At 41.8% G+C, this 24706-nt stretch overlaps 1 protein-coding gene and 1 pseudogene across 4 annotated transcripts in view; both read left to right on the plus strand.

Annotated features, from left to right (window-relative positions):
* LOC148141060 (major histocompatibility complex class I-related protein 1-like) overlaps positions 1-7835 on the plus strand; it is a 44666-nt pseudogene extending 36831 nt beyond the window's left edge.
* Positions 1-24706, plus strand: part of LOC122541583 (uncharacterized) — a 102443-nt gene that overhangs the window by 43920 nt on the left and 33817 nt on the right. The window lies entirely within an intron of this gene.

Raw genomic sequence — 24706 nt, forward strand, 5'->3', positions numbered from 1 at the left:
ATTACATTTGCAACATCAGTGATCGGGGTTGATGAGGGTGATTTGGGGAGATTTGCTCTTCAGTCCATGGAAGCGGAGCCAGGGTCAGGATTGATTGGTTATGAAGACAGGTTGTATAACGATGCTAAAATCTAATCACTTAGTCCAGTGACACATCGTCGAGGAGAAGCATCAGCTGTTTGAATTTTTTTTTACTGAGTGTAGGTGCTCAGTTGGAATTCTTCGCATTCACAGATTAGAGACGATGTTGTAAATGGAACAATAAGACAGGACTATTTTAACAATTTTTTCAGAATGTAAGTTTGCATGCTTTTTTTTTTCAAATCAAAAGATGAATTAGTACAGACTTTTTATATGGAACTTTGAAACTGTAATTTTACTTACGTTCAATTATATAAGTATTCCACGTATATACAATCAATTTTGCTCAGTTTACGTCTCCTAGAGAATATAATTGTGATTTAAGCTATTCATTGTCTTAATCATGCATCAGACCAATTTAGCAAGATAAAACATAATGAGACGTGTATGGTTATAATTTCCAACGAACTTTCACCACATTTTGCCAACCAAATCCATGGAACTGAATCCCCTTCTTCAGAATATGGCTTTTTTCTCACTGACACGATTTTCTAACGGTATGTGCGGAAATAGATCTTTCAGTCATGAGGGAAATTCCAAGGCCCTCACTTCTCAATGTAAATGAAACAAACCTTTGTTTTTTTATATATATATATATTTACACTTAGATTAAAACAATTTCTAACTGAGTCGTTCCTCAAATTCTAACGTTTAAATTATGTAATGAAGGTTTTTTTTAAAGTTCTGCATGAATTTAAAGATCATCCACATCTTACAATTAACAATTATTATTCATCATTTGCAGATTCTGCCACTGAAGGTTTAATATGTTGCGAAATGCCTGTCTTTTTTCTTGTATACAATAGAGTTACAGATACAAATGTAAATTATTCCAAAGACTCTGTAAATCTGTGTACATGTAATTGCTGGAGTTAACAATAGTTCACTTCTTCAAAATTATGCAAAATTATAACTGTTTTAAAAACTACTGAAAGAAACAGCGCCAGAGACCCGGGTTCAATTCCCGCCTCAGGCGACTGACTGTGTGGAGTTTGCACATTCTCCCCGTGTCTGCGTGGGTTTCCTCCGGGTGCTCCAGGATAATGAAACCCAATCGAAATTGAATTCATTGCTTTTGTCAACCTCGAACCAATGAGATGATCCGATGTTCAGAGTATAAGTAAGCTGGCACTTTGACAGTTAGCAAGTGAGACCAACTGTATTCTCTCGAGAGACTGTCATTCAAACACTATCAAAAATACCTTTCTAGTATGAAACATCTTTGCAGCAAAGGACCGAAGATGACCCAGGGAACTTTCCAGATGAAAGAAGGCAGTCACCAATGCTGACAGCCGCTGACTGGTTTCGAAACTAAGTTCATGTAATCTTACTAGTGGCTTTTATTGGATCAGTAGATTGTTATAGAGTGGGATGTAGATAACAAACATTGAAGAAAAAGGAGGCTTAGATTTTTCAAAGAATGTTGTTGTTTAATTTTCGCTTTTAGAGTTAAAGAATAAATTGATATTGTTACGACACCAAGTAAACCCCTCTACTAATTTAAACCAGCCACACAGAAAAGATTCACAACTGTAATTTGTTAAAATTCGAGAGGCAAAGAACAATCCCAGGGGTAACTGATTAAAGTCAAAATTAACATTAGACTTTATATCCAACAGAGAATAATAAAACTAACAACTATTTACAACTCCTTTCTCTGAAGCCTTTTTTTTATCTCCCATTCTACAATACCAGTGCAATAAAAAAATTCCGTTTAAGATTTGCAAACAAAATTACGTTTCAAAACCAATCTGCGTTGCCGAGTTTCCTCTGTAGATTTTCCCCAGGTCACTTTTGATGTCTTGCTGTGTAACCGCCTTCCACAGACCGATATCTCTGAGAGAACCTTTAAACTAGCAGCCTACATCTGTTGTTCTTTTGGCAGTTGTCTCTTAACTTTCAAAAATGCTCGGTTTTATACCCGAAAACATCGAATCATTTCATTGGGTTTAACATAATCAAAATACTTAGATAAAACTTGATTGGAGTTGATACCTTGGGGCGGAATTTGAATTGATTGGTAGAATTTGTGCTTGTCTCATGGAAACCCAGCTGCTCTGTTTGTGTCGATAATGTGTTACATTGTTACCTTGTTCAGATACATTTGAGCTGTGTGAGGCAGTTTTGCTCGATTTTCAACCCTCTTAAAGGTACAGTACCTGTACACCGTCATAACATTGCTTAAACCATGGAAGTTGGGATTTCTCTATTACACATACTTCTACAGCGAAGTGAGCTTTTCTTGGTGTTTCACTTAATTAGCAGAAGAGTTCACTGCCGACTTAAAACAGGTTAGGGGTTTGGGCCCGTGATTTGGACAACTTGAGACAGATCCAGTCTGAGATTTGGGCAGATGAGAACAGATTTGTCCTCCGAAAGGTTCCAGCCACTTGTCAGTTAATATCCAGGATCTTTAAATAAAACATAGGTGAGACATTTTGCTTCATTGTAGTTACTCGTAGCTTGTTACATTTAAAGTGAGAGAAATGGCTCTTAAAATTGTGAAGGAGATTCATGAGGCTTCCGAAAATTCCCAAGAAAGTTTAGGAAGACAGAAAATGACCATTGTTTTAGAATTAGCAAAGAGGTTAGATTTGGGTTAATGAAGGACAAAAGTAAGTCTGAAATTGTAAGTGAGTAACTCAACACTTAGGTGTATCAGAGAAACAGGCGAGTGCAGTTGAGTTAGAAAAAAAAACTCATTTACAATTGAGAAGCATTGATTTAGAAGATAAACATAGAGGGAAAGGAAAAAGAACGGGAGAGATAACCAAGAGAGAGGGGGGAAAGAAAAGGAGAGAGAAAGAGAAAGTGAAAGCGAAGGCAGAGAAAGAGACGAAAGGGAATGAGAGAGAGGAAAAAGAATGAGGGAGAGAGAGGGAAAGCATAGAGAATATTCTAAGCTGAGCAAGAAGAGAGAGAAGAAAGTGAGAGAGAGAATAAGAAAAGGAGAGAGTAAAAGAGAGAAAAGATAGAGGAAAGGAGAGACAATTTGACATTGAAAAGTTGCCACTTAGTCAGGAAAATCAAGTTAACAGGATGGAGATGAAGAGAGAGACGATACTGATATGTACAAGTATGTTAAAGCAATGACACATTTCGATGAAAAAGATATCTAAGACTTCTTTATCTAATTTGAAAAAAAAATGGCTAGGCGGATGGAGTGGTCTGGCGACTTATGGCTAATGCTAGCTTAGACGAAACTGAAGGCACGGTAGTAGTTTGGCGCACCGACCTTTACACCGCTGAGGCCAAATGCCAGCTCACAGATACCTCCTCCTACTGCCCCCTTGACCATGACCCCACCCCCCACCACCAAACCATCATCTCCCAGACCATCCATAACCTCATCACCTCGGAGGATCTCCCATCCACCGCCTCCAACCTCATAGTCACACAACCCCGCACCTCCCGCTTCTACCTCCTGCCCAAAATCCACAAACCTGACTGCCCCGGCCGACCCATTGTCTCAGCCTGCTCCTGCCCCACCGAACTAATCTCTGCATACCTCGACACGGTCCTGTCCCCCTTAGTCCAAGAAGTCCCAAACTACGTTCGGGACACCACCCATGCCCTCCACCTCCTCCATGATTTTCGCTTTCCCGGTCCCCAACGCCTTATCTTCACCATGGACATCCAGTCCCTGTACACCTCCATCCCCCATCATGAAGGACTCAAAGCCCTCCGCTTCTTCCTTTCCCGCCGTACCAACCAGTACCCTTCCACTGACACCCTCCTTCGACTGACTGAACTGGTCCTCACCCTGAACAACTTCTCTTTCCAATCCTCCCACTTCCTCCAAACGAAAGGAGTAGCCATGGGCACCCGCATGGGCCCCAGCTATGCCTGCCTCTTCGTAGGATATGTGGAACAGTCCATCTTCCACAACTGCACAGGCCCCAACCCCACCATTTCCTCCGCTACATCGATGACTGTATCGGGGCCGCCTCGTGCTCCCACGAGGAGGTTGAACAGTTCATCCACTTCACCAACACCTTCCACCCTGACCTCAAATTCACCTGGACAGTCTCAGATTCCTCCCTCCCCTTCCTCGACCTTTCTATTTCTATCTCAGGCGACCGAATCAACACGGACATCTACTACAAACCAACCGACTCCCACAGCTACGTGGACTACACCTCCTCCCACCCTGCCCCCTGTAAAAACGCCATTCCATTCTCCCAATTCCTTCGTCTCCGCCGCATCTGCTCCCAGGAGGACCAGTTCCAAAAACGTACAACCCAGATGGCTTCCTTCTTCAAGGTCTGCAATTTTCCCCCCCGACGTGGTCGACGATGCCCTCCACCGCATCTCTTCCACTTCCCGCTCCTCCACCCTTGAGCCCTGCCTCTCCAACCGCCACCAGGACAGAACCTCACTGGTCCTCATCTACCACCCCACCAATCTCCATGTACAGCGTATCATCTGCCGTCATTTCCGCCACCTCCAAACGGACCCCACCACCAAGGATATATTTCCCTCCCCTCTCCTATCAGCATTCCGTAAAGACCACTCCCTCCGTGACTCTCTCATCGGATCCACACCCCCCACCAACCCAACCTCCACTCCCGGCACCTTCCCCTGCAACCGCAGGAGGGGCAAGACTTGCGCCCACACCTCCCTCCAAGGCCCCAATGGAAATTTCCATATCCACCACAAATTCACCTGCACCTCCACACACATCATTATTGCATCCTCTGCACCGATGTGGCCTCCTCTATATTGGGGAGAAAGGCCGCCTACTTGCGGAGCATTTCAGAGAACACCTCTGGGACACCCGGACCAACCAACCCAATCACCCTGTGGCTCAACACTTCAACTCCCCCTCCCACTCCACCAAGGATATGCAGGTCTTTGGACTCCTCCATCGCCAGACCACAACAACACGACGGTTGGAGGAAGAGCGCCTCATCTTCCACCTAGGAACCCTCCAACCACAAGGGATGAACTCGGATTTCACTAGTTTCCTCATTTCCCCTCCCCCCCACCTTGTCTCAGTCAAATCCATCGAACTCAGCACCGCCTTCCTAACCTGCAATCTTCTTCCTGACCTCTCCGCCCCCACCCCAGTCTGACCTATCACCCTCACCTTGACCTCTTTCCACCTATCGCATTTCCAATTCCCCTCCCCCAAGTCCCTCCTCCCTACCTTTTATCTTAGCCTGCTGGACACACTTTCCTCATTCCTGAAGAAGGGCTTATGCCCGATACGTCGATTCTCCTGTTCCCTGGATGCTGCCTGACCTGCTGCGCTTTTCCAGCAACACATTTTCAGCTCTGATCTCCAGCATCTGCAGACCTCACTTTCTCCCCTAGACGAAACTGATAGTCAGAGCTAGTGAGATATTTGCAGCACTGTCAGACGAGATTATGAATGATGAGTTTATGCTGTCAAGAGATTATGAAGATGTCTGACAGGCGATTTTGAGTGCTTATGAACTGTTATCAGAAGCGTGTAGACAGTGGTTCAGAAACAGAAAGAAGAAACCAGGTCAGAATTACGTTCAGTTCAAAAGATTGAAACATAGTAATTCTAGGTATGCGGGCCTAAAAAATAGAAAAGACCTATGAGGGCCTAAGAAAGATTATTCTGCTTGAGCAGTTAATAAAATCACTGCCAGAGATGAAAGGAAATATCAAGAATTGAGAAGAGCAGCACAGATGGCAGATGGATATACATTACGACATAAGGCAAAGTTTGGCTTCCAGCAAGAATTTCATCCTGTGAGGGTAGAAATTGGGAGAAAGAGAAACTCTACACTACAAAACAAAGAGTAGAGAACACGGGTAATTGTTTACTACAGCTTTAAAAAAGAAGCCCAAGTGGCGAGATTGGAGGTGCAATGCCTCAGGTGTTTTCAGTGTAATGGAGTGGGATACAAAAAAATTGGCAAAAGGTGTCTTCACTGCCAGAAGGTAGGAAGAAAGAAATCAAAAGCAATGTTGAGGAGTTTCAGGACAGTGCACCGCCTAGGCAGGGGCTCGGTATGGATTTAGAGCCTGACCTTTACAACGAATTCACCTCTGTGGGTAAAGTTTACTGAGAACGAACGGGGAGGAAGGGCAAGAGATTATTCTTTTAAGAGATACAGGATCTAACAAGTATCTAATAGTAAGAGATGAACACAATTGCAAACATTCTGACTGTTACCCGAAAGAGTGGTAATTTGTGCGATTTGTGGACAGAAATTTACCGTTGCCGACAATGAAGACTGCAGATGCTGGAGATTAGAGTCGAGCATGTGATGCTGGAAAAGCACCACAGGTCAGGCAGCATCCACACACACACATGCACACATCTAGAAAAACGAGTAACTCAGAGGTTGAGGTTCTGGATTTAAGTTTTCTCACTGAGCTGGAAGGTTCATTTTCAGTCGTTTTGTCACCATAGTAAGTAACATCATCAATAAGTCTCCGGTGAAGCGCTGGTGTTGTGTCCCAACTTCTTTTTGTGTTTAAGTTTCCTTGGTTGGTGTTGTGACTTCCTGTGTTGATGTCATGGATACTGTTGGTGATGTCATTTCCTGTTCTTTTTCTCAGAGTCTTGTAGATGACGTCCAAGTCGATGTGTTTGTTGAGTTCCAGTTGGAATGCCATGTTGCTCTGAATTCTTGTCTGTGTCTCTGTTTGGCTCGTCCTATGATGGATGTGTTGCCCAAGTCAAAGCGGTGGCCTCCTCATCTGCATGTAAGGAGACTAGTGATCGTGGGTTCTGTCTTTTTGTAGCTAGATAATGTTCGTGTACCCTAGTGGGTAGTTTTTATTAACATGTTTGTCCAATGTAGTATTGTTCCAGTTCTTGCAAGGAATTTTGTAAATGACGTTTGTTTTGTTTGTTGTCTGTATATGGTCTTTTAAGTTGATTAACTACTGTTTTAGTGTATTGCTGGGTTTGTGGGCTACCATGATGCCAAGAGGTTTGCATAGCCTGGCAGCCATTTTCGAGATGGCTTTTATGTAGGGGTGAGTGACTTGGGTTTCTGGGCATTGTTGTCTGCTTATTTGGGTTTGGTGTTGAGAAATCAGTGGACTGTTTTTATTGGGTACGCATTCTTTTTGAACACGCTTTTGAAGTGATTTTCCTCTGCTCTTTGTAGTTTCTCTATGCTGCAGTGTGTGGTGGCTTGTTGAAATAAATTCCTAATGCAGCTTCGTTTGTGGGTGTTGGGATAATTGATTCTGTACTTCAGAAAATGGTCGGCACGTGTTGTTTCCCAGCAGACGCTGGTTTGAAGTTCTCCATTGACAGTTCGCTCTACTCTGACATCTTGGAATGGCAGTTTGTTTTTGTTTTCCCCCTCTTTTGTGAATTCTGTGCCAGTAATGATATTATTGATGGTCTTGATGGTTTTCTCTAATTTGTTTCATTTAATGATAACAAAGGTGCCATCTACGTAGCGGAACCCAAGTTTGCATTAGGTATTTGGCATTGATGTAACTTCGAAACTCTGCATTACTGCCTCTGCAGAGCTTTGTTTTTGAAAGTATGTGGGTATTGAAGCATAGCTCCACTAGGTGACGCTGTTATCCTTATTTATCAAGTTCGTTGAGTTTGTTTTTTGTGCCTTTGGTTCTTCTGATAGTGTAGCCAGTGCTTCTTTGGCCAGGTTGATGTTGATGGATGTGAACAGGGCTGCTACGTCAAAGCAGACCATTATTTCATCCTCTTTGATCTTGGTATCTTTGGTGTTTGAGAATTCTTGGGTTGAGTGAATGGAGTGGCAGGAGTCTTCTATGAGGTGTTTTAATCTTTGGTGTGGTTAATTGGCTAAGCTGTAAGTTGGCGTTCCAGATAGCGAGACCAAGGCGTTCCAGATAGCGAGACTGAAGGGGGAACCTGCTTTGTAAATTTCATGTAATCCATAAATTCTAAAATCTCCCAGAAACACTAGCCACTCTCCCCAACATCAAATATATCTCTGAAATGACTGCAGTCTACTCAAAAGACTTGGCATCATTGTAGCCCCCAAACCCACCAACACACTAAACCAGAAGCTAATTAACTTAAAGGACCCTACACAGATAATAAACAATATCAAAGGCATTAACAAAATACCTTACAAGAACTGTAACAAACACTACATTGGGCAAACAGGCAGAAAACTAGCCACCAGGATACATGAACTTCAACTAGCTACAAAAAGGCATGACTTACTATCACCAGTATTCTTACATAGAGATGATGAAAGACACCACTTTGACTGGTACAACACATCCATGCTAGGATGAGCCAAACAGAGACACGCACCAGAATTCCTCGAAGCGTGGCATTGAAACCAGAACTCTATCAGGAAACGCATCAATTTGGATCCCATCTACCACTTTCTGGGAAAGATACATCCCTAATACATGAAATGACGTCACCGGCACAGAAAATGACATCACCAGCTCAAACAAACCCGAACACAGAAATAGAAAGTAGGCTATAACACCAGTGCTTCATTGGAGGCTCACTGATGCTGTTACCTAGTATATGACTAAACGGCTGATAATGAACCTTCCATCTCAGGGAGCAATCTGACATACAGAGTTAAGGCGAATAAAGGGATCTTAGAAATAGATTAAGGACAAAGTGGTAACTGAGCAGAGAATGAGGCTCCTACATGATCAGCAAGGCAGCCTATAAATGGAACCACATCAGATGCGGGAGAGACTGAATGACTATTTTGCATCATTCATTACTATGGAGAAGAACTGGAGGATACAGAATGTAGGAAATACTTTGTGACATATTGAAAAAGGTCCATACCCCCTGGACCTGATCAGGTGTATCCTCGAACTCTGTGGAAGTCTAAGGTGTGTTTGCTGGGCCCCTTGCTGATATATTTGTTTCATTGATAATCCCAGCTGAATTGCCAGACAACTGGGAGTTGGCGAACGTGATGCCAGGGTTATAAGGACGCAGTGAAGCAAAGAACGAAAAATTTGTGAGCCTGATATCAGTGGTGGGCAAATTGTTTGACGGAATCCTGCGGGATGGGCTTTACATGTAATTTGAAAGGCAGGGACTGATTAGGGGCAGTCAACATAGCTTTATGTGTGGACAATCATATTTCACTAACTTAATTGAGTTTTTTAGAGATATAACAAAGAGGATTGATGAGGACAGAGTCGAGTTCTATGTGGTCTTTACTAAGGCAGCCAATAAGGTTCCTCGGGGATAGACTGTTTAGCAAGGTTAGATGACATGTAATACAGGGAGAAGTAGTCTTTTGAATGAAGAACTGGTTCAAAGGCAGAAGACAGAGCGTGTAGTGGGGGGATGCATGTCAGACTGAGGGAGTGTGACCTGTGGAGTGCCAGAAGGATCGGGGCTGGCTTCACTGATCTTCATCATGATAAGGATGTAAATGTCGAAGGTGTATTTCGGAATGTTGCAGATGACAACAAAATTTGAGGTGTAGTGCGTAGCGAAGAAAGTTACTTCAGAGTACGGGTGGGATATTGATCAGATGGGTCAGTGAGCTGAGGAGTAGCACGTAGAGTTTAATTTACATACATGTGAGGTACTACCAATCAGGCCAGAACAGATACAGAGAACATCAAACAGTTCAGCACAGGAAACATCCTTTGGGTCTTGATATTGTGCCAAACCTTTATCCTACTCGAAGATTAAACACAGCAGCATTACAAACTCTTAAAACTACATCCCCATGCGAATTAACGCCAGCACATCATATGGTTTCTGAACATTCTTGTCAACTTGGGTGGCAACATTAAGGGATTCATGGATGTGTACCCCAAGATTCTTCTGTTCCTCCACACTGCCAATAATTCTGCATTTAACCCTGTAATCTTCACTCATATTCGACCTTCAAAAATGAATCACTTCTCACTTATTCATGTTGAACTCCACCTGCCAATTTTTAGCCAAGTTCTGCATCCTGTAAGTGTTCTAATCCAAACTACAACAGCCCTGCATATTATCCACAACTCCACCAAATTTCATGTCATCGGTAAGCTTACAAACCCCACCCTTACATTTCCTCATCCAAGTCATTTATAAAAATCACAAAGAGCAACGGTCCCAGAACAGATTCCTACGGAATACCACTGGTCATTGAGCTACAGGCGGAATACTTCCCATCAACTACCACCTTCTATGAACCAGCCAATTCTGTATCCAGACAGGCAAGTTTCCCTGAATTCCATGCCTCCTTCATTTCTGAATGAGCCGACCGAGGAGAATATGATTCAACGCCCTGCTAAAATCCATGTACACCACATCCGCTGCTCTACATTCAGTGCAACTTGTTGCTCTGCTCCAGGCTCTCACAGAGGTTGTCTGTACATCAATGTCACTGAGATACTTATTGTAAGTAGTTTCCAAATAAAGAATGTTTCTGCAGCTCGTTTTGGATATTATGTTGCTGAAGAATTAGGAAACGATATTTTAAGACGATTTACGTCTGTTCATAATAGCACAATTCTAGTGGTAAGCATTTTACATCCTTCGTTCTTTGCATGTGTCAATGTCAACGGCCGTCAGACCATATGAAGTATACAGTGCTAAAGTTTAGTAGAGAGTGTACTGCTGGAAAAGCACAGAAGGTCAGGCAGCATCCGACCAGGAGAATTGACTTTTTGGGCATAAGCGATTTGTCAGGAATGAGGCTTCTGGGGTAGGGATTGAGAGATAAATGGGAGGGGCTAGGGCAGAGGGAAGGTAGCTGAGAATGCAATAGGTAGATGAAGGTGTGATAGGTCAGAGAAGAGGTTGGAGTGGATAGATGGGAAAAATGATGGGCAGTTCAAGAGTGATCTACATCAAGCAGACAGAATGTCAAATTGCAGATTGCTTCAGAGAAAACTTCAGAGGACACCCGCGCCAGCCAACCCAACTGCATCGTAGCAGAATACTTCAACACCCCCTCCCACGTCTTTGGCCCCCTCCATCACCAATCCGTAACGACCCAAGGCCTGGAGGAAGACCGTGTGATCTTGGGACCCTGCAAGCATACTGGTTTGATGTGGATTTCACCAGTTTCCTAATCTCATCTACCCCACCTTATCCCAGTATCAAGCCTTCAACTCAGCACCCCCTCCACCTGTCAATTGTCATTCCCATCTATCAGCCGCCCTGTCCTCTGCAAACCTATTATCTTCTCCCCTACCTTCATCTACATATTGCATTCTCAGCTACCTTCTCCCCATTCTAACCACTTTCCATTTATTTCTCAGCCCTATGGCCAGCAAGTCTCATTCCTGATGAAGGGTGTATTCCCAAAACATTGATTCTCCTGCTCCTTGAATTTTGCTTGACGTGCTGTACTTCTCCAGAACCACACTCTCAGCTCTGCTCTCCATCTGCAGTCCTCACTTTCTCCTAGTACAGTACTATAATTCAGCACCTTAATCTAAACATTAAGCTAAGGAATGTTCATTGCTCTCTCTCTCTCTGACAAGAATATTCTTTGTGTAATTCCTGTATACAACCTTGATCATTCCTGCAGGACTGTGTTTCCCTTATGCCTACCATTTGCCTTTATAATTTTGTTCTTGCATCTGCATATTTCTCTATCTGCATCTGTTTCTAAATTATCCCTTTATTTTGCAAAAAAATTGAGTGACATAGTCACAAGAATGTTAGCAAGAAGCATCTTGGTGATAAAGTTGCAAGTGATGAACAGAAAAGAAAGGCTGTAACTCTGAAAGAGAAGTTATATGTGAGAAAACATTTGGAGCATGAGGAAAGAACATGTGATAGTTCGCTTAACAGGAATGATGGAGTCTATCATACGCATAATGAGAGCCAACATTGAAAAGATTAATGCAAGTTGTATTGTTGGAACAAGTCAGAATGCCAGAAAATACGTGAGTTTATGTCCAAAGTAACTTGAGGAGATGGAAAGGCTAACTGCCATCTCAACATTTCACACACGTTTTCTCTTTAGTTTTGGAAGTAAACGTCTGAAAAGAAACTAATCTTCTGGGTTTGTTATATGTAAGTCTATGTATGTATGCACGCATGCATGCATGTATGCGCAAGAGTGCAAACGTCCATGGATCTGTATATATCGAACTATTTAGAATTATAGATATTTATATATTAAATTTTCATGCAGTATCAATTGTTAGGTGACGTTTTCACCATAAATCAATAATCTTAGAACATAGAACATTACAGCGCAGTACAAGCCCTTCGGCCCTAGATGTTACGCCAACCTGTCATACTAATCTGAAGCCCATCCCACCTACACTATTCCATATACGTCCATTTGCCTGTCCAATGACGACGTAAATGCACTTAAACTTGGCGAATCTACTACCAATGCAGGGAAAGCATTCCATACCCTTACTATTCTCTGAGTAAATAAACTACCTCTGACATCTGTCTTATCCCTATCTCCCCTCAGTTTAAAGTTGTGTCTCCTCGTGTTTGCCATCCCATACTGGAAAAAGTCCAAGTATGTCCATCCTATCTAACCCTCTGATTATCTTGTATGTCTCTATTAAGTCACCTCTCAACCTTCTTCTCTCTAACGAGAACAGCCTCAAGGCCCTCAACCTTTCATCGTAAGACCTTCCTTCCATACCAGGCAACATCCTAGTAAATCTCCTCTGCACCCTTTCCAAAGCTTCCACATCCTTCTTATAATGCGTTTTACAGAACTGTACACAATACTCCAAGTGTGGCCGTACCAGAGCTTTGTACAGCAGCAGCATAACCTCCTGGATCCAGAACTCAATCCCTCTAATATTAAAGGCCAAAATACTGTATGCCTTCTTAATAACCCTGTCAATCTGGGTTCTGGATTAGTGGTGCAGGAAGAGCATAGCAGTTCAGGCAGCATCCGAGGAGCAGTAAAATCGACGTTTCAGGCAAAAGCCCTTCATCAGTCCATCGCACCTACACTATTCCATATACGTCCATTTGCCTGTCCAATGACGACTTTAATGCACTTAAACTTGGCGAATCTGTCAATCTGGGTGGTAATTTTCCGGAATCTGTGTACATGGACACCGAGATCTCTCCGCTCATCTGCACTCCCAAATTTCCTACCGTTAGCCCAGTAATTAGTATTCCGATTACTCCAGCCAAAGTGTATCACCTCACACTTGTCCACATTAAATTCCATTTGCCACCTCTCAGTCCAGCTCTGCATCTATCTATTTTGTCATTTATTAAGTAAAACTGTTTGATGGGTCTTCCATTCTTAACTTATCATAGATAAAGAATATATTGCAGATAAATTAGCTGTATTAATAACTCAGGAAGACAGTAGTTCTGTGTTGAGACAGGGAATATGGAGACACATGGAGAAAGTGAAGACTGCAGATGCTGGAGCTCAGCGTCGACTACATCTCCTATGGTCCAATACAAATCATTTACATAAATGAAAAAAATCATTGGACTTGCACTGATCCTTGTGGGATACTGCGGTTCGCAGGCCTCCAGTCTGGAAACGAACCTCCACCACCATCCTCTGTCTTCCACCATCGGCCCAATACCGCATCCAAATAGCTACCTCTCCCTGTATTTCATGTGATCTAACCTTGCTAACCAGCCTCTCATGAGGTATCTTGTAGTGTGCCTTACGCACTTTCCATATACATCCCATCCACTCCTCTGCCTTCATCAATCCTCTTCTTTGCTGCTTCAAAAACTCAAACACGTTAGTGAGACACGATTTCCCGTGCACAAATACTTACCATGTAAAAAGAAATGTTGTCAACCCATAATTAATCCTTGCTTTTCCAAATACATGTAAATACTGTTCCGGATGATTCCTTCCAACAACTTACCACCATCTATGTTCTCAAATACTGGCACAATGTTAGCCGAACTCCAGTCTTTGGCACCTCACTGGTGATTATTGATGATACAAATATCTCAGAAAAGCGCCCAGCAAGCTCTTCCCGAGCTTCCAAAAGAGCTGTAAGTTACACTTTTTCAGGTCCTGTGAATTTAGCCATCTTCATATATTTCAAGACGTCGAGCACCCTCCTCCATTTAATATTAACATTTTGAAAGAAATCATCATTTATTTCCCCACATTCTATATCTTGATATCCTTCTCTGCAGGAAATACTGATGGAAAATATATTTTCGTATCTCACCCAATCTCCTGTGATTCCACATGTATCAAACTTTGCAGATGTTTAATGGGCCATATTTTGCCCCTACTTAGCCTTTTGAATTTAATGCGTTTATAGAATCCCTTTGGACTCTCGTTAACCCTGTTTGCCAAGGTACTTTCAAGAGTCTTTTTGCCCTGCTGATTTCCCCCTTACTTGTACTCAAAAGCAATTCTGCCTAACTTTTATTCAAAAAGAAAGGTGAATGACTGGAGAGTGTTTATCTCGAATTCTGAATATGTTTATGTCGATTTACACACAGAGTCAAATATTGAAATCACATGTACATACAATCAAACACTTCTCAGTTTAAAATGCACAAAAAATATGATTGCTATTCAGTGTACTGTTCATGCATTAGATTCATTCTTGATGAAGGACTCAAGCCCGAAATATCGATTCTGCTGCTCCTCGGATTCTGCCTGACCTGTTGTGCTTTTCCAGCACCACACTATCGACTCTGACCTCCACTACCTGTAGCCCTCACTTCCTCCTTAGATAACGTAAAAGGAGACACAAGTATGTCGATTACTTACCACAGACATTGACCACTTTCATCAACCGCACTTTCAACGATCCCTTTCATTATATTACTGAGGTCATTATTACCTGAAGGTGTGTCTGGAGTTCGGTCCTTTAGTCCTGATGGAAAGATCATAAGCCTTAGCCTTCACATGTTAAGAAACACAATTTATCACAAAAGTTTACAGTGTGATGCAAATGATATATTGAAAAAAGACATGGATTATTTGTTAAGTGTCTCTATTTTAGAATGGCCATGTTGGTTTCAGTTCTCTCATATGTAAATCCCAGAACTTTTTGCCTAAAGGTTGCATTCTAAAGTGAACTTTAACAATAGGTCAATTTTACACGAGGTAACAATCTATGTAAGATTGTGTAAGTCCCTTTTATCAGAAATAGAATCAGTGGGAACACTGAGACACAGATAGACATTCTTCAGCCAGACACTTTCAATGCATTATCTGAGTTGACACATATTGTTTAAGTTCACGTGAAATTGTAACTTTAAAAAAGAAAACGTCTGGGATTGAAATATGAATGAACTGAAACCAACATGTTTATAGAGTCATAGAGACATATACAGCATGGAAACAGACTCTTCAGTCTAACCGTCCATGCTGACCAGATATCCCAAACCCAATCTAGTCCCACTTGCCAGCATCCGGCCCATATCCTTCCAAACACTTCCTATTCATATACCCATCCAAATGCATCTTAAATGTTGCAGTTGGTCTAGCTTCCACCACTTCTTCTGGCAGCTCATTCCATGCACGTACCACCCTCTGTGTGAAAACGTTGTCCCTTAGGTCCCTTTTTTATCTTTATCCTCTCACCTGAAACCTATGCCCTCTAGTTCCGGACTCCCCGACCCCAGGGAAAAGACTTTGCCTATTTACCCTATCTATGCCCCTCATAATTTTGTAAACCTCTATAACGTCACCCCTCAGCCTCCGACGTTCCAGGGAAAACAGCCCCAGCCTGTACAGCCTTTCACTATATCTCAAATCCTCCAACCCTGGCAACATCCTTGTAAATCTTTTCTGAACCCTTTCAAGATTCACAACATCTTTCCAATAGGAAGGAAACTAGAATTGCACACAACGTTCCAACAGTGGCCTAACCAATGTCTTGTATAGCCGCAACATGACCTCCCGACTCCTGTCCTCAATACTCTGACCAATAAAGGAAAGCATACCAAACGCTTTCTCCTCTATCCTATCTACCTGCGACTCCACTTTCAAGGAGTATGAACCTGCACTTCTAGGTCTCTTTGTTCAGTTACAGTCCCTAGGACCTCTCTGTTAAGCGTATAAGCCCTGCTAAGATTTGCTTTCCCAAAACGCAGCACCTCGCATTTATCTGAATTAAACTGCATCTTCCACTTCTCAGCCCATTGGCCCATCTGGTCAAGATCCTGTCGTAATCTGAGGTAACCCTCTTCGCTGTTCACTATACCTCCAATTTTGGTATCATCTGCAAACCTTTTGACTGTACCTCTTATGCTCGCATCAAAATCATTCATGTAAATGACAAAATATAGAGGACCCAGCATCGATCCTTGTGGCACTCCACGGGTCACAGGCTTCCAGTCTGAAAAACCACCATCTTTTTCCCTACAGACTATATCTTTCATATCCTTGTCCACAGTAAATACTGAAGCAAAATACTCATTTAGTATCTCCCCCAGTTTCTGCGGCTCCACACAAAGGCCGCCTTGCTGATTTTTCAGGGGCACTATTCTCTCCCGAGTTACCCTTTTGTCCTTAATGTATTTGTAAAAATTCTTTGAATTATCCTTAATTCTATTTGCCAAAGCTATCCCATCTCGCCTTTTTGCCCTCCTGATTTACCTCTTAAGTATACTCCTACTTCCTTTATACTCTTATAAGGATTCACTCGATCTATCCTGTCGATACCTTACATATGCTTCCTTCTTTTTCTTAACCAAACTCTCAATTTCTTTAGTTACCCAGCATTCCCTATACCTACCAGCCTTTCCTTTCACCCTAACAGGAATGTGCTTTCTCTGAATTCTCGTTATTTCATTTCTGAAGGCTTCCCATTTTCCAGCTGTCCTTTTACTTGCGAACATCTGCCACCAATCAACTTTTGAATGTTTTTGCTTAATACCGTCAAAATTGGCCTTTCTCCAATTTAGAACTGCAACTTTTAGATCTGGTATATCCTTTTCCATCACTATCTTAAATCTAATAGAATTATGGTCGCTGGCCCCAAAGTGCTCCCCCACTGACCCCTCAGTCATCAGCCCTGCCTTATTTCCCAAGAGTAGGTCAAGCTTTGGACCTTCTCTAGTAGGTACATCCACATACTGAATCAGAAAATTGTCTTGTACGCACTTAACAAATTCCTCTCCATATAAACCTTTTACACTATTGCAGTCCCAGTTTATGTTTGGAAAGTTAAAATCCCCTACCATAACCACACTCTTATTCTTACAGATAGCTGAGAGATTTAACTCACAAACTCGGTGTTTTTCTTTTCCATATATCATTTTAGTTGCATCACAATAAACACTTGCTATAAATTTTGTGTCTTACGATCTTATACTCCACAACCAACTGATGAAGTAGCTGTGCTTCGAAAGCTAGTGCTTCCAAATAAACCTGTTGGACTACATACCTTGATTAACGAATGAAAGCTGTAATTTGGTCGAATTCATCTTGCCCTTTCTGTCTCAGTATTTTTGAGACTAAAACAATGAAATGATGGAAGCATTCCTTTATCTAATTTTGAAAAGCACAGGTCACCAGAAGAAATTCTATAAACTTTATTTATAATTTGCATTGAACTGTGCCATTAGTTCCTGACCTTTTATAAACAAAAGAATTGACAAAACAAATTACCTAAACTGAGCGAACTTAAACTGAGTCCAACGATCAAATTAACAATTAACAAATTAACGTTCAGATATTTGCCGGACAAGAATGAAAGATTTTGAGAGTTCTACGTGTTCCTGTCTGGAGCATGGTTGTGATTACTGATAAATATATTCCAATTTCCTACTAATTTGTATATTTCTAAGTATAAATGTAGCTTGCTGAAGGTCTTGGAATTTCACCGGATTTCAAACATGTCGTTTGATTTACGTAAAATGAAATGTTTACAATTAAGATTTTTTCAGATTTTTTTTTCAAAAAAACCTTTCATTGAGCATCTAAGTCATATTTGTTAAGGCTGTCAACTTGCAGAAATTGTCAGTAAAAGAACTTATAAAGTGTTTAGTGTAAAGAAATCTTACCTTTCTTCCATTAGCCCTTTTTGCTCAATCAACAATTTTAATCTGGGACTGATGCTTTTGAAAATAAACTAAGCTTTTTCATCACCTCGAGGTCTCTAATGTCAGCTCTTTCTGGCACCGATTCCCCTCTAGAAATTATGCACCTAGTAAGATAAGACAACGTCACTACTGACACATTGGTGCAACTTTGATGAATGATGAACTGGACTATATTGTGTTTTTGCACGCGTAGACTCAGTGAGATGTATATATTTATATTTGTGCAATGTAGTAATAATACAAGACTAAAGGTTTTAAGCGTTGTGTGGAGGTGTGACGAGATGAGCCGTGAAGAGGGATTTGTTTTGTCCTGTTTATCTTGAAAGCAAGTATTGCAAAGCGTGCCGAATTGGCTTGTCCATGCATAGGAGACCTTGGATTTCCTTGAAAAAAATAGATAAGAGAAGAATGACTGGGAAGCGGCAGACTCACACGGACGCAGTATTTTCCACATTTTGCTTTCCGTTTGTTAAACTGGGATTTTGGAGGAAGTTCCAGTTCTTTGCTGATGCAAAATATTGAAGTCTCTTTTTTTGTCATGTCGAATTTCTCTCAACCTGGATTGAAAAAAATCAAGTGAGGACCTGAGGACGATCTATTTTGCTCCATTTGTCTTCCTCAAAGGTGGTGGGGATACTGCTGCATTGAAACAGTTTGTGGGTAATATTTAATTATTACACTTCTCTAAAGCATTTCCATAATGATATGATTAAGCCAATTTTCAAAATAAAGATTTGTATTTTAACTGTAGCATTGAAAGAAAGTGTTTTTTTCCGAGAGCCTAGTAGTTTGATGCATCCTGATCGAAATGCCTTATACTTGCATTGAAATAAGAAATTGGTGGGGTTTATGTTATCTGCCTGATATATTCTGAGGGTTTTTTTTCTGGGCTGTAATACTATGTGTTTCTTGCAATGCGATATCTCCTGTATCAAGGGTACAAAAAACACACTGGAAGATGGTTACTAAACTCAACCTGCCCAGTCTCACTGCTCATCGATCTATCCTGGCATTCATAAGAAAGATACAAAAACATGAATTTTGTAAGAGAATATTAGGAAAAAAATGAGCCCTCGTTGCCTTGCAATTATCAAGATCTGTGCAAGAATAATGTGTGATTGTATATTTGCTGTATTACTGCAAAATGTCAGAATGTGATTAGTTTTCAAGTGCTGTGAAAGCTTTCGACATTACCATGTGAAATGGCCCCTTGACGATGAATGACAGTTAGAGACAATTGTTAAATTTTCAAACAAAGTATTTCGTTCAGGCTGAGTGTCCTTACGTGCTTCTAAATGTAAACAGTGTCTGACTGTTAAGTTGATTCAGCATGAGTGTGTGCATTGTCCAGAGCACTGTTTAGATTACTCACTGCCAATTTGCAAACCAGGCAGCATTTTATACTGCAGTAAGTATGTTAGCTTTGCCCCTGAGTTTGTCATCTTCTGGAAGACCATGCCCTGCCAAAAACTGAAAATAACGACGGAATTTAATCGAACATGTACTCTCATTAAAACTCCAGATTAAAGTAGTTAATCTCCACCGATGTCAATTGTGTAAATCCTTGAAATGTGCAGGATAATTTGTGGAAGTTGATTGCTGATTAACAAGCAGCGAACTTTGGAACAAACCAAGGAAAATGATAGTTTCTGCTGTATAATGCACAACAGTAATGTTGTACTCAGCGTCTGTTTTCAATACATTGTTAGATAGAAATATGAGTATCTGTTATTCTAATGTTTGGGCTGTGTGAAAAAAAAAACACTTGCACTCTCTTATGGATGTAATGAGTGAAACTCACACATTACAGTGAATGGAATTGGCCGCTTGTTCAATTGACGGGAAGTAATGCCAATAATACTGCTGCTTTCTGAAGCAACTGCGAGATGTCTCTCGATCATAAGTATGTTTTCTCTTCATCTTTCATCTCATCGTGAGGTGCAGTTTAGTGTCCAGTGACAAGAGACACTGTCACTTCTCACACAGGATGACAGTTCCATACAGTTTGTATCCAGTTACCTTGCTACCACCTGTTATACAGCTTGTAACGATTTACTATTCAATTACAGTCGCAGTTGGAATCCCTGGTACGTGATGACATGCAGTTATGAACTGTATAAATGAGAAATATCTGTGTTCCAATTTAGATGTCAGCCACTCTCCTTTCAGTGTGTGTGTGTTAGTTCTCGCCCTGATCCAAATCCTGAAATCGAATCTGTTTCCGGCCTACTGCCCCGGTCACTGACAGTTCGTTGTGTTTGAGACATTTGTTTTTGCAAACTAATTCAGTTTTAAATCAATACTGGCAGTCACAATGAACTGCTTTAAATTATTTTGTTAACAGTCTGGTCTCAATCACTTCTTCACCGTCCCAGCAGGATTTCTGTTCTCTTCCAGCCGTCATAGATAATTGGTCCCTATGCGTTCCCTCCTTCTCACAACCAAACCGAGGAGAACTCCATTTTTGGGACGACGGCTATCACAGTCCATAATTATGACTGACGTTTAGAATGGGCTGTCGACTAGATCTTAGTGACTGTTTCTTGTACTCTGTACCATGCAGACCTTGCATCGTGCTGCTGCTGAGTATCAGCCTTATAGTGAATGCATGTTTGTCAACATGATTTAAATTAAGGTGGCTACTTTTTCTTTGATGATGTTAAGATTCTGGAGTGAAAATCAGAGCGTGGGGACATTGAGTCAAATTTTTGACGTCCAGAATTAAAAAAAGAAAAGCTCTCACCACTGTAACATTCCATAATATAATCCGTTTCCTGTAAATTACTGGTAAGAAGCAGACAGTGTAACAATGAGTAAGGCAGTTCAGCACAGCCAAACGGCAGTGGAATGGGTGTCTAAATGTTTACAGTTGTAGAAGATATGCAATCTTCTGTCAGTTTGTTTAGACAAGAGAATTATCCTTCACATTTGGGACACGAACATCACTGCACAAAGCAACATTGTCCATTCCTAGTTGCTCCGGAGAAGATGGTAGTAAGATATCTCTAGAATTGCTGCAGGTCATGTGCTGTAGGTAGTGCGACAGCGCTGCTTGCGAGAATCTCCCAAGATTTTGTTCCATCTACATTGAAAGTGATGTAACATATTTCCAAGTCCGGGTATTGAATGGCTTGGAGGGTGGTGTTCCCAAGTTTCTGATGCCCTTGTCCATCTGGATCGAGGTGGTCTTGGATTTGGAATGTGTTTTCTCAGTGAATATCTACAGTGCATTTTGTCGATAGTACACCCTACTGGTAATGAACATTGCTGCTTGAAGGAGTAGATGTCTGTCCATGTACTGTTATTATGGACCAAGCCAGACACCCTCAAACCAAGAAGATAGTCCAGACCCTAACTTTTCTAGTTGTTGTGTTAGGCCACTCTTGGAATATTACGTGCAATTCAGGTCTCCTTCCTATCGGACAGATGCTGTGAAACTTGAAAGGGTTCAGAAAAGATTTACAAGGATGCTGCTAGGGTTGGAGAATTAGAGCTTTAAGGAGAGGCTGAACAAGCTGGGGCTGTTTTCCCTGAAACATCGGAGGCTGAGGGTGACCTTATAGAAGTTTACAAGTTATGAGGGGCATGGATAGGATAAAGAGGCAAAGTATTTTCCCTGGGGTCAGGGAATCCAGAGCTAGAGGGCATAGGTTTAGGGTGAGAGGGGAAAGATGTCCAGGTTACAGAGGAGGAAGTGCTGGATGTCTTGAAACGGTTAAAGGCGGATAAATCCCCAGGACCTGATCAGGTGTACCCGAGAACTCTGTTGGAAACTAGAGAAGTGATTGCTGGGCCTCTTGCTCAGATATTTGCATCATCGATACTCACAGGTGAGGTGCCAGAAGACTGGAGATTGGCAAACATGGTGCCACTGTTTAAGAAGGGTGGTAAGGACAAGCCAGGGAACTATAGACTAGTGAGCCTGACCTCGGTGATGGGCAAGTTGTTGGAGGAAATCCTGAGGGACAGGAAGTACATGTATTTGGAAAGGCAAGGACTGATTCTGGATAGTCAACATGGCTTTGTGCGTGGGAAATCATGTCTCACAAACTTGATTGAGTTTTTGAAGAAGAAACAAAGAAGACTGATGAGGGCAGAGCAGTAGATGTGATCTCTATGGACTTCAGTAAGGCGTTCAAAAAGGTTGCCCATGGGAGACTGATTAGCAAGGTTAGAGCTCATGGAATACAGGGAGAACTAGCCATTTGGATACAGAACTGGCTCAAAGGTAGAAGACAGAGGGTGGTGGTGGAGGGTTGTTTTTCAGACTGGAGGCCTGTGACCAGTGGAGTGCCTCAATGATCGATGATTTGGATGCGAGCATAAGAGGTAAAGTTAGTAAGTTTGCGATGACACCAAAATTGGAGGTGTAGTGGACAGTGAAAAGGGTTACCTCAGATTACAACAGGATCTGGAACAGATGGGCCAATGGGCTGAGAAGTGGCAGATAGAGCTTAATTCAGATAAATGCGGGGTGCCGCATTTTGGGGAAGCAAATCTTAGCAGGACTTATACACTTAATGGTAAGGTCCTAGGGAATGTTGCTGAACAAAGAGACCTTGGAGTGCAGGTTCATAGCTCCTTGAAAGTGGAGTCGCAGGTGGATAGGATAATGAAGAAAGCATTTGGTATGCTTTCCTTTATTGGTCAGAGTATTGAGTACAGGAGTTGGGAGGTCATGTTGCGGCTGTACAGAACATTGGTTAGGCCACTGTTGGAATATTGCATGCAATTCTGGTCTCCTTCCTATCGGAAGGATGTTGTGAAACTTGAAAGGGAGATTCTGAACAGGCTGGGGCTGTTTTCCCTGGAGCGTCAGAGGCTGAGGGGTGACCTTATAGAGGTTTATAAAATTATGAGGGGCATGGATAGGATAAATTGGCAAAGTCTTTTCCCTGGGGTTGGGGAGTCCAGAACTAGAGGGCATAGGTTTAGTGTGAGAGGGGAAAGATATAAAAGAGACCTCGGGTCAACTTTTTCACACAGAGAGTGGTACGTGTATGGAATGAGCTTCCAGAGGAAGTGGTGGAGGCTGGTACAATTGCAACACTTAAGAAGAATTTGGATGGGTATATGAATAGGAAAGGTTTGGAGGGATATGGGCTGGTTGCTGGTAGGTGGGACTAGATTGGGTTGGGATATCTGGTAGGCATGGACGGGTTGGACCGAAGAGTCTGTTTCCATGCTGTACCTCTGTATGACTCTATATAAAAGAGATCTTAGGGGCAACCTTTTCACACAGAGTATGGTACGTGCATGGAATGAGCTGCCAGAGGAAGTGGTGGAGGCTGGTGCAATTGCAGCATTTAAAAGGAATTTTGATGCATATATGAATAGAAAGGGTTTGGAGGAATATGGGCCGGGTGCTGGAAGGTGGGACTGGATTGGGTTGGGATATCTGGTCAGCATGGACGGGTTGGACCGAAGGATCTGTTTCCATGCTGTACATCTCTATGACTCTCTGACTCTATTTGTATTGTAAATATTCCAGGACTGATGCAGCCAGTATTTTATCCATTTTGACAACTTCTTCATAATGCAATTTAATTTGAGGAACGTCCAAGTTACAATCATCTGAATTTGGTTTTCCACTCTGAGGTGTAAGGAGTAACACAGTCTCTTTTTGTTGTCCTCCACTCGCGCAATAGCTTTTGAAATAGTCACATATCTCACTCTCTTTGTTAAAATTCACAAAAATCCAGGTTATAGTCAGCAGGTTTAATTGGAAGCACTCGCTTTCAAAACGCTGCTCCTTCACCAGAAACCTGATGAAGGAGCAGCACTCTGAAAGCTGATGCTTCCAATTGAACTTATTGGACTATAACCTGGTGTTGTGTGGTTTTTAACTTTGTGCACCCCAATCTAACACCAGCATCTCCAAATCGCTCACTCTTAGATTTCTTCCTATCTGGCTTTTTTATTAAATATTTCACTGCAATAAATTTTCTTTCAATTTCATAAGTTCCATTAAATCGTGCCTTTAGAGGTTTACTTATTAGTAACACTAATGATTTAGCACCACGAGCCAAATTATGATTTTGAGCTCTTGTCTGCTTCTTTCATCACACACTGTACTACTTCTAAATTTTTGTCCAGCCAACTCACCCATTCCCTAAGGCTTATGCCCGAAACGTCGATTCTCCTGTTCCCTGGATGCTGCCTGACCTGCTGCGCTGTTCCAGCAACACATTTTCAGCTCATTCCCTTTAATGTTTGTCCAAACGCATAATCTCTGACTTCTGGCTTTAAAACTTTTCATTCAAAAAAAAGAGTGCACCTCTTACTTCATGCCGATAAAGTAATTCAAATGGACTGAATTTAATTGATTCATTAGCTGCATACGAAATTACAAAAAGTACGCAGGGAATTATATCTTCCCACTGCACTGGATAGTCTTCACTGTCATGGGGATTTATCCCTTTTATGCATTTTATGACATCCAACACCTCATCCTCTGTAATATGAACATTTTACACGATGTATGCATCCTTTTTGCCTATATTCTGTATTTTCCATATTCTCCTCCACAGTAAACACTGATGTAATAAATGTGTTTATCTCCCCATCTCCTGCATTCCATATAGAGATTGACTTGCTGATCTTTGCCGGGGCACATTCTCTCCCTAATTTGACATTAATGCATTTATAAAATCCCTTTGGTTTCTC

This window comes from Chiloscyllium plagiosum, unplaced genomic scaffold, assembly GCF_037043375.1.
Source record: "Chiloscyllium plagiosum isolate Xiang-an unplaced genomic scaffold, Cpla_swu_hap1 HiC_scaffold_35, whole genome shotgun sequence".
NCBI classification, from domain to species: domain Eukaryota; kingdom Metazoa; phylum Chordata; class Chondrichthyes; order Orectolobiformes; family Hemiscylliidae; genus Chiloscyllium; species Chiloscyllium plagiosum.